This window comes from Neophocaena asiaeorientalis, unplaced genomic scaffold (genome assembly GCF_003031525.2).
Source record: "Neophocaena asiaeorientalis asiaeorientalis breed wild unplaced genomic scaffold, Neophocaena_asiaeorientalis_V1.1 scaffold69, whole genome shotgun sequence".
NCBI lineage: Eukaryota > Metazoa > Chordata > Mammalia > Artiodactyla > Phocoenidae > Neophocaena > Neophocaena asiaeorientalis.
Genome location: NW_020174373.1, coordinates 2,966,740 through 2,975,643, shown reverse-complemented (window position 1 = coordinate 2,975,643; position 8,904 = coordinate 2,966,740). Strand labels below are relative to the sequence as shown.

Genomic DNA, 8,904 nt, shown 5'->3' with positions numbered 1-8,904 from the left:
ACCGTCCCCGCCTTCCAACAGGGCAGCCAAAAATAAGCTCGGGACAAAAGCTGCCGGTACTAGGGCCGGATATCTGACAACGTGATAACGTTCTCTTGCTTACTTTTCTTTCACCCACTGAAGGAAAGAATAGCAGCAGATCACACCCAAGATCCTTTTCCAACTCTGAAATTCTGTGATCATCCGGGGCCACACAGGTGCTAGAACTAGAAGGAAGCCATGGCCTTGGGTTGGAACTCAAAGCTGTGTAGCATCTGGGTAGAGAGAGGGAAGCGAGGAGCTCATTCTGTGGGTGAGAATACGAGCAGAGAGCTAAGGAAGAACTGTTGATGTGTGAGATCCTCAGACAGCCTCAGTTCAACAGAGAACGTTCACCGAGAGGTAAAAAGCCGGCAAGACTGACACACGCGTACTTTCCAGATCTCACGTGGCCTCAGATGACATGTCAACGGGTTAATCCTTGATATGTAGGAATAGGCAGGAAGCGATGCAGCGCAGAGAGCGATTAAAGGTCCCACCCCTGCAGGATTCAGAAAGCGGGATGATGTAGAAATGTGATTTCCTATATAATGTTCAAATTGTCTGTGAGCTTTAAAAGGAGACACGCTATCTACCGCTGATTAGGAGAGAAATATATGGGGAAAAGGATGAGGGGGGGATGCCTTATACACACAGAGACAAGAAATTTAGAAATAGATGTAAAAGGTAGAGGTGTACTTCTGGAAGAGGAGAGGGTACCAGTAGAATTACAATATTTAATGTGTCGTGTATCGGCTGAACCTGTACAGGTTCAGAAAGACATTACACCAAAAGCAGCCAAGAGAACAAGCAGGGGATATTTGTACCCTGCAAACCACAGGAATGTGACAGGAAGACAGGGAGTTTGGTCGGATGGAGCAAACAGAATAACAAAGACAAAGCACACGTTAGTCTTAGCGGCTTGGGTTTTGGTCCAGCTGGCTCTGCCCTGGGGGGCAGGGGGTGGGATCCAGATAGGATTTAGGTAGAAAACGCAGTTTCCCTAACCTTGCATATTTAGCCACATTTTAGCCACTGAAACATACCTGTTGCATCTCTGATCTAAATATGAGGGATATTTAGATAATCCTTCCTCTGCATGGTGCACACAGTTCTCACCAGACAGGAAAAACTGCGTTTTGATATCACGATGACACCTGCCAAAGTGACTCCTAAAGACTGAGATGGCTGTTTCCTCCTTACTCAGCGTCAGGGTGTCTCCACCTCGGCACTACTGACTTTCCGGGTCGGATGCCACTTGCCCTGGGGGGCTGTCCTGGGCACTGTAGGATGTTCAGCAGCATCCCTGGCCTCCACTCCCTAGAAGCCAGTGACAACCTTCCCGTTCAGACAGTGGAAACTGTCTCTAGACTTTGTCAAAGTCCCCTGGGGAGGGGTGCCGAGTTACTGCTGGGTTCCCCCTTAGCTGCTAAGCACAGCCAGACACCTTACATTTGTATGAATGAAGGAATGAATAACCTGTTTTTCCTCCTAATGGTGACAATACGCTTTAAATGCCAGGCTCCCTCCAACCCCCCGTCTGTCCCCCATGACTTTAGAAACACAGAGATAATTCGGGAAAAGTCTAGGCGTTACGTTTTTCTACTAGGTGGCCTTGTTTATGCAAGAAAAGCCCTACCCCTTCCATCAATATTTTGGGACGTAAAATTGCAGAAGAAATAGGGTTTTGACAAGTTGCCGTTCATTTCCCTTATTTATAAACACCATTTTGATAAACAGTGTTAAGTCTCTGAAAGACTTGCTTTCCCCATCCTGTAAGGTTCTTCCAAGAAGATTCGTTTCAGAGTGGGTTCGGGGACTGTTTTGGGGGGACAGCTTTCCCTCTGTTCCTCTCAGGCGGTTTCTCACACCCATGACGCACCAGCCCAGGAATGCTTTCAGGAGCCAAGCAGAGGCCTGTGCCTCTTCTCTTTCTGGCACCAAGACGCACGAAACCCGAGCGGGCGCGCCCAGATGGCTTTCCGGGCTGTGGGAAAGCTTCCGTGAATGGGCTCATTCAAGGGCATCCATGAAAATGAGGGCACTTTGCAACTGGCAGGGCGTTCAAAGGATCCCACGGGGCCTTCTTGGCCAGGAAAAGGAGCAAGAGACCTGAAAGCCCAAGGATCCCCCTGCTCGTAGGGAGGCCTGGAAAGCTCCACGCTCTCCTCTGCTTTGAAAGTAAAGCTGTTCAGGATCCTTCAAACGCCGGACAGCACAGCACATCGCTTCGCCAAATGTGATCCTTGAAGCCCAGGCGCCTCTGCTCCCGGGAGCGGCCTTCTGTGTCTGCGCATCCCTGGAAGATGCACTGCTATTCGCGCATTTACGCACGTGCTCCGTAAACCACGCCCCCCCATCAGTAGGGATCGGATGTGCAACGATTGTGCGCTGTCTGCTTGGTGCCGGGCGGGGGGGCTTGGGGGGAGTGGCTGTGAAAATGCTTCCAAAGCTTGGGTCCTCCGCATAGAGGAGCGAATGAATGGGATTAAAGGGGTTTTGATTTACATCTTGAACGTGGAATTCCTTTCTCTTTCAGAGATGATGAACTGTGTGGTCCTCAGTCCTCCCCTTTAAAGAGGAAGATGGGGGATGCTACCGAAGCCCTTCGTCCTCCATGCCACTGAGGTTCGTTAGCGTTTGTAAAAGGCTGTAGGGTTGGGTGCCCTCCCCACTTCTCCCCGCCCCGAAGCTGGATGAAAACATCTGGCACCCCAAATCCTGCTCACGGGCCTTGCTTCTGTCACCCCTTTGATCCCCGGACCCTTCGTGGGCTTAAATGTCATTCGCACATTTCTGATTATGGCGGAGGACTCCCACCCTCCCCAGCATCCCCTCATCCCTGCCTCCTCCTGGACTGTCTTAAATCTCATCAGGCGTCTTGCTCTGCGGCCTAGGAGGGCCCCTTTGGACGCGCGCGTGCCGGTCTCGGTGAACACCTTCTCACGCGCACGTGCCTATCAGCGTTTGCTCCTCTTGGTGGAGACGGTTGGAAACCTTCCATGCTCACCAGACCATTCGTCTCCTCCCAACAGGAGAAGATCCCCAGAGTAGGCAGACCACCCCGTTGTGAAGTCTGGACACCAACAGGGTTTCCAGGGGCAATGGGCTGCTACAGTTTTGAGGACAGAGGGCCACGGGAGGCCCTTGGCCTTGGGGCAGATGTGTTCAGGGGCTTGAGATTGGTAGCTCCACCCAATGCAACTGCACCACTATTGGAGTACTCCAGGTTGCCTCTGGGAAAGACGGCCGCTTCCTGTAGCCCCTCGAGACGTGTATTTGTGGGAAATCCCACATAAGAATTCTGTGCGCAGCAGAGAAAGGTAAGAGGAGGCATTACTCGTCAGGAACGTACAAGAGCACCATGGATGTGATGCAGTTTGACAGCCCAGGGTTCCGTTTTCATAATTCTGTGTCTGTTGCATGTGGTACATATCCCAAACCTACGGCAGAGGGAGGCTGCAGCCCTACATGCAGACCCCTCTCCTAGGTAAGCTAGGCTTCCTTCACAACTGTAAAGCAGAGAAACGATAAGACAAATGCAAAGGATTTGAATTCTGGGAAGCATCCTGCTTTTTCTTACAATTGTATTATTCGCATATGAGATAAAGTAAGTTAGTTGCAGGGTTTGTTTCCTTTTTTTTTTTTTTTTTAAGAGCAGGGGTGGTGTAAAAATCAATAAACAACTGCTGGATCAATAACTTTCTGAACGAGACCAGCTGACAGATCGGTATCTGCACGAGATCTTTTCTGAAATGTCAAGTGACCAGTTAATTTTCCGGAGCTTGTTGTTTAGTTTCAAGCTTCAGGAAAGCCCCCGTTTGGAGCATCTTTGTGTATACCTGTGCGCTGTAAGAGCTTTGCCCAAAATGCATGAAGCCCAGATTGCCCTGCGCTTTCCTAGCAGCCTGGGTTCTATGGAAGTTGGGCCATGGCAAGCTGGTTTTTCTAGAAAGCCTTGAGTAGTTAAGTGAAGAGCGTCTGCTCTGCTAACAGGTGCCGAGAAAAAGATTAGATACAAAAAGGTCACTGGTGATCAAGAGGGGCGAACGCTTGCTTAATTTTTAATAGACACCATGCCTCCAAATCGTAGCTACTTTCCACCACTGCGTAATTCCTGAGACATGGATTGAATAAACGGATGATTTAAGCAGACCGAACAATGGCACCAAAAAGAATACTCCTTTTGTTATTGGTGAGCATGGCTTCAAGATTATAGAATGATGGGGTCTCAAAAGGACAGAAAGAAAAACTATGACCGAATTATTTTTAGATTAGACCCAATTTCCAGGTATTTAGTGAGATGCCAAAATAAATTTTTAGATGTTTCTGCTCAGGCACCATTTCTGCTTTCCATAGGCATTTCTTTGGAAGCTGGAAGCTAAAAGAAATCTTACCGAATACCTGATACATGCAGAATGAGCCTGAGGGCCAGTGGTGGGGGGGGGACTGGAAAGGAAATATTCTAACCTTTATGTTCAGTGACACACCATTACATCCACCATTATCTTAAAAGGCTAATCAGCCATGTTTAAAAATTAAAATTGTTGAAAGTAAAATAGGTTGATAAATACAGAGGGAATGCAGAGTTGGCCACATCGCATATGGCTTAAGAATGAAGCAGGCTGCTAAGGGGCTCCCGAAATTAGGGCTGGTGGGTGTAAGTAAAATGATGACATGCGTTGCCACGTGCACCACCCGGTACAGAGGTGTGTGGGTCTCTTCCAAAAAGTGAATGTTACTGAAAAGAAAGCAGCAACAGCGACAAGAAAATGAGGGGGAACCAGTGGCGTTAAAAAGCCTCAGGAGGGGTGACAACCTGCAATATATAAGCCTTTTCTATTATATTAATCTGTATGACATTCCCCAGCCCTGTCTCAGAATCCATGGAGCGGGTGCATCTGAGTTCACGCCTGGTGGACAAGGGCACAGGTGCATGGGGGATGCTCCCAATGGATGGAGATGCAGGTACGCAAGCAGAGTAGGAAGAGAGGGGATGCCCTGTCTGTGGAACTCCAAGTGGGTCCCCGTGGCTCAGTACCACCTCTCACACGCGGGAGGCCCAGGCTGACAGCCACTCTGTAATTCTTATGAGACAGTGCGTTCAGGCCGTGACCTTGCCCTCGGTTCAGTTGCCCCAGCCTAACATGGAAATCGCCATCCCATCCAAGGGAGGTATTTCTCGGACCCTGCATCAGTAGCAAGACGTGAAAATACAGGCTTTACTGAAAAGCACGGCAGTGAAACAAAATTAACACTCAGGGCACACGTTGTGTGCCCTTGAGTTTTGGGTGGTCCTGTCTTAAGGAGCCTGCCATGCAGACCTAGAAACAGTGCCGTTTAGAGAAATGTTTATACCAGGGGTGAGATTCTGATCTCTGCTGATTGGGTATTATTATTGAATGGCTGCTAACAGCAGGAGAGATTCAGCGCCCTTAAATGGTTACCAGGGAGTGGGTCTTACCATCACAACATGAATCAGTCCGTTGACAGGCACGTACTGTGTACCTTTCAGCTGCGGAAGGCTTTGCAGAGGGTGGAGTGTACAAGAAAGCAGAACCCAGGGACCCTGCCACGCAGGAACCTGCAAGGAGCACACAAGGATGAGATGAACACACACTAAAAGGCTCAAGGACGATGCAGGTAAAAGTTGAAATCCTGTGTTGGGTGTTGCATACAAAAGCCCTGAGCTCATTCCTTTAACAGCGTTTATGAAGATTTGGATGGGTGACTGACCTCTTATGCTTTGAAGGGGACAGCTTTCGTTTCAGGATGGGACTTCTGGTTTTCTGAAGGATGGGAGAGCCTTGAGATTTCATAAGGTGAGGCAGAATATATAGGGGAGTTGATGCAGGGATGAAAAGTGGAGTGATGGGGCTGGAGGTGACGAAGCACGGGGCGTCTTGGGGGAAGTGACAGTGACTTGGTGAGACAGAAGCCAGAGATGGGTGTGCCCCAGGGCCAGAGAACTAGGAACATTGATGCTGTAACTCCCAGTGCAGGAGAAGACGGACGTCCCAGCTCACGCAGTCGGGAAGAGAGCAAAGTCAACCTTCCTCTGCCTTTGGTTCCACGCAGACTCTCCAGGGACTAGGTGACGCCCACCCACACTAGGGTCAGGGCGTCTGCTGTACCTCATCCACTGATTCCCATGCTAACCTCGTCCAGAAACACCCACACAGACACACCCAGTTAATGTCTAACCAGCTGTCTGGGCACCTGTGGCCCCGTCAAGCTGACACATCAGATTCACCATCTGAGCGTGCAGTCCCCATCTGGGTGGTTTGGACTGTGTCATCTGAGCTGAGCTGGGCTGCACTTCCCGACACACCCTTCTGTGTAGGTTTTCAGACCTCCTTCACTTTCTCCTACTCCAGCTTTAAGGCTTTCCTATATACATCGGTGCATTTTATTCCTCCAGCACTTGTCTAGGCTTTCAACTACGTGGTATTTTTAGTACCACCATCACCTCTTTCTTACTTTCTCCTTTACAGATGAGCAAACTCATATAGGGACACAGATAGCAATGGATAAACAGAATTTGATCTTCTCATGCGGACCTCTTCCTATTACATGACGCTCATTATATCATAGGGGTTCCTGTGAGCCCTGAAATTACATGTCTGCATTACATTTCTTTTTTTTTCATTGAAGTATAGTTGATTTAAAGTGTTGTGTTAATTACTGCTGTAAAGCAAAGTGACTCAGTTATATACATATATATTCTTTTTCATTTTCTTTTCCATTACGGTTTATCACAGGATAATGAATAAGTTCCCTGTGCTCTACAGTAGGACCTTGTTGCTTATCCATTGTATATGGAATAGTTTGCATCTACTAACCCCAAACTCCCAGTCCTTCCCTCCCCTACCCCACAACCCCCTTGGCAACCAGAAGTCTGTTCTCTATGTCTGTGTTTCTGTTTCATAGATATGTTCATTTGTGTCCTATTTTAGCTTCCGCATATAAGTGATATCCTATGGCATTTGTCTTTCTCTTTCTGAGTTGCTTCACTTAGTGTGATCATCTCTAGGTCCATCCATGTTGTTGCAAACAGCAATATTTCATTTTTTATGGCTGAGTAATATTCCATTGTATGTATGTACCACATCTTCTATATCCATTCCTCTGTTGATGGACATTTAGGTTGCTTCCAGGTTTTGGCTATTGTGAATAGTGCTGCTATGAATATAGGGGCGCATGGATCTTTCTGAATCATGGTCTTCTCCAGATATATGCCCAGGAGTGGGATTGCTGGATCATATGGTAGCTCTATTTTTACTTTTTTAAGGACCCTCCATCCTGTTCTCCATAGTGGCTGCACCAGCTTACATTCCCACCAGCAGTGAAAGAGGGCTCCCTTTTCTCCACACCCTCTCCAGCATTTGTTATTTGTAGACTTTTTAACGATGGCCATTCTGACCAGTGTGAGGTGCTACCTCATTGTAGTTTTGATTTGCGTTTCTCTAATAATTAGCGATCTTCAGCGTCTTTTCATGTGCTTCTTGGCCATCTGCATCTCTTCTTTGGAGAAATGTCTATTTAGGTCTTCTGCCCATATTTTGATTGGGTTGTTTGTGGGGGTGTTTTGTTGTTGTTATGTCTGCATGTAGAGCACAGCGCTAAGACATAGTATACCTGGAAGAAACAACCGCGATAGAAACAATTATCAGTTCAGATCAAAATGCTGTTAACATTCAGTAAAACAGCAGTTCTGTACAAATGAGTAAAGAATTTTGTGGATGATGAACCTTCATGGGGTCTCTGTTCATACAGATTTCAGTTCAAACTGGCCACATGTGTTACCTAGAAGCCAAACATATGTGTCTTTTCTAGAATTGATTTCTTGCTTAAACCCTTTCATGATTGTCTGTGCACACTCTCTCAGGGGGTTAAAGTGTTGGGTGAGAGAAGATGTTTCAGCAACAGACACACGTGAATGTTTGAAAATCAGAGCCCCCGAAATAGAGGGAAATTTCTCGGCAAGCACTTTGAGGAATGCGTAGCTGTGCTTTAAAGCGCACAGGGGACTTAAACGGCTCCTGAGTGATTAGAAATCGTCCTCCTGTTACCCGTCACCCTGTTTAGAAAGTTATTAGGTGCTCACTTCGGCAGTGCATATACTAAAATTGGAACGATACAGAGACGATTAGCATGGCCCCTGCGCAAGGATGACACACAAATTCGTGAAGCGTTCCATATTTTTTAAATAAAGATTCTGAATGCAAAAAAATAAATAAAATAAATGCTTAGAGGCCAAAAAAAGAGAGAGTTATTAGGCTGATACGTTAATAAGAATCGTGTAAATAGTATTAGGAGAATGACAAATGGTTTCCTCCAGAAGATTAACTTCTCTGCAGCTAAACCACTTTACTAGTAATTATTTGAGAAATTATCTCTGGAGCAGAACAAAAGTGAAACTCTTTAAGTTACAAAATGTGTTTTATAGACTCTAGAGAAAAAGCACATTCACATATTTGGGGATTTCTTTTGTAATCCTTCAATGACATGGGCCCTACTGTACAAACGCTCAGAATAATACTTTATTTTATTTTTTTTGCTATACGCGGGCCTCTCACTGCTGTGGCCTCTCCCGTTGCGGAGCACAGGCTCCGGACGCGCAGGCGCAGCGGCCATGGCTCACGGGCCCAGCCGCTCCGCGGCACGTGGGATCTTCCCGGACCGGGGCACGAACCCGTGTCCCCTGCATCGGCAGGCGGACTCTCAACCACTGTGCCACCAGGGAAGCCCTCAAAATAATATTTGACCTGGGTGTAATATTCATCCCGCTCCTTGCAGGTTCTGTAGAATATCCTTTGATGCCCATTTTGAATTAAATATGTATAAATGTAAGGCAGCGTTCTGCAAACTTCTTCTTAAAGTAAA

At 47.2% G+C, this 8,904-nt stretch overlaps 1 non-coding gene across 1 annotated transcript; it reads left to right on the top strand.

Annotated features, from left to right (window-relative positions):
• The first annotated feature begins 8,119 nt into the window (after positions 1–8,119).
• LOC112407136 (U6 spliceosomal RNA) lies at positions 8,120–8,224 on the top strand. Its single transcript, XR_003004686.1, has one exon. It is a non-coding gene; the product is annotated as a U6 spliceosomal RNA (small nuclear RNA).
• Positions 8,225–8,904: the final 680 nt, after the last annotated feature.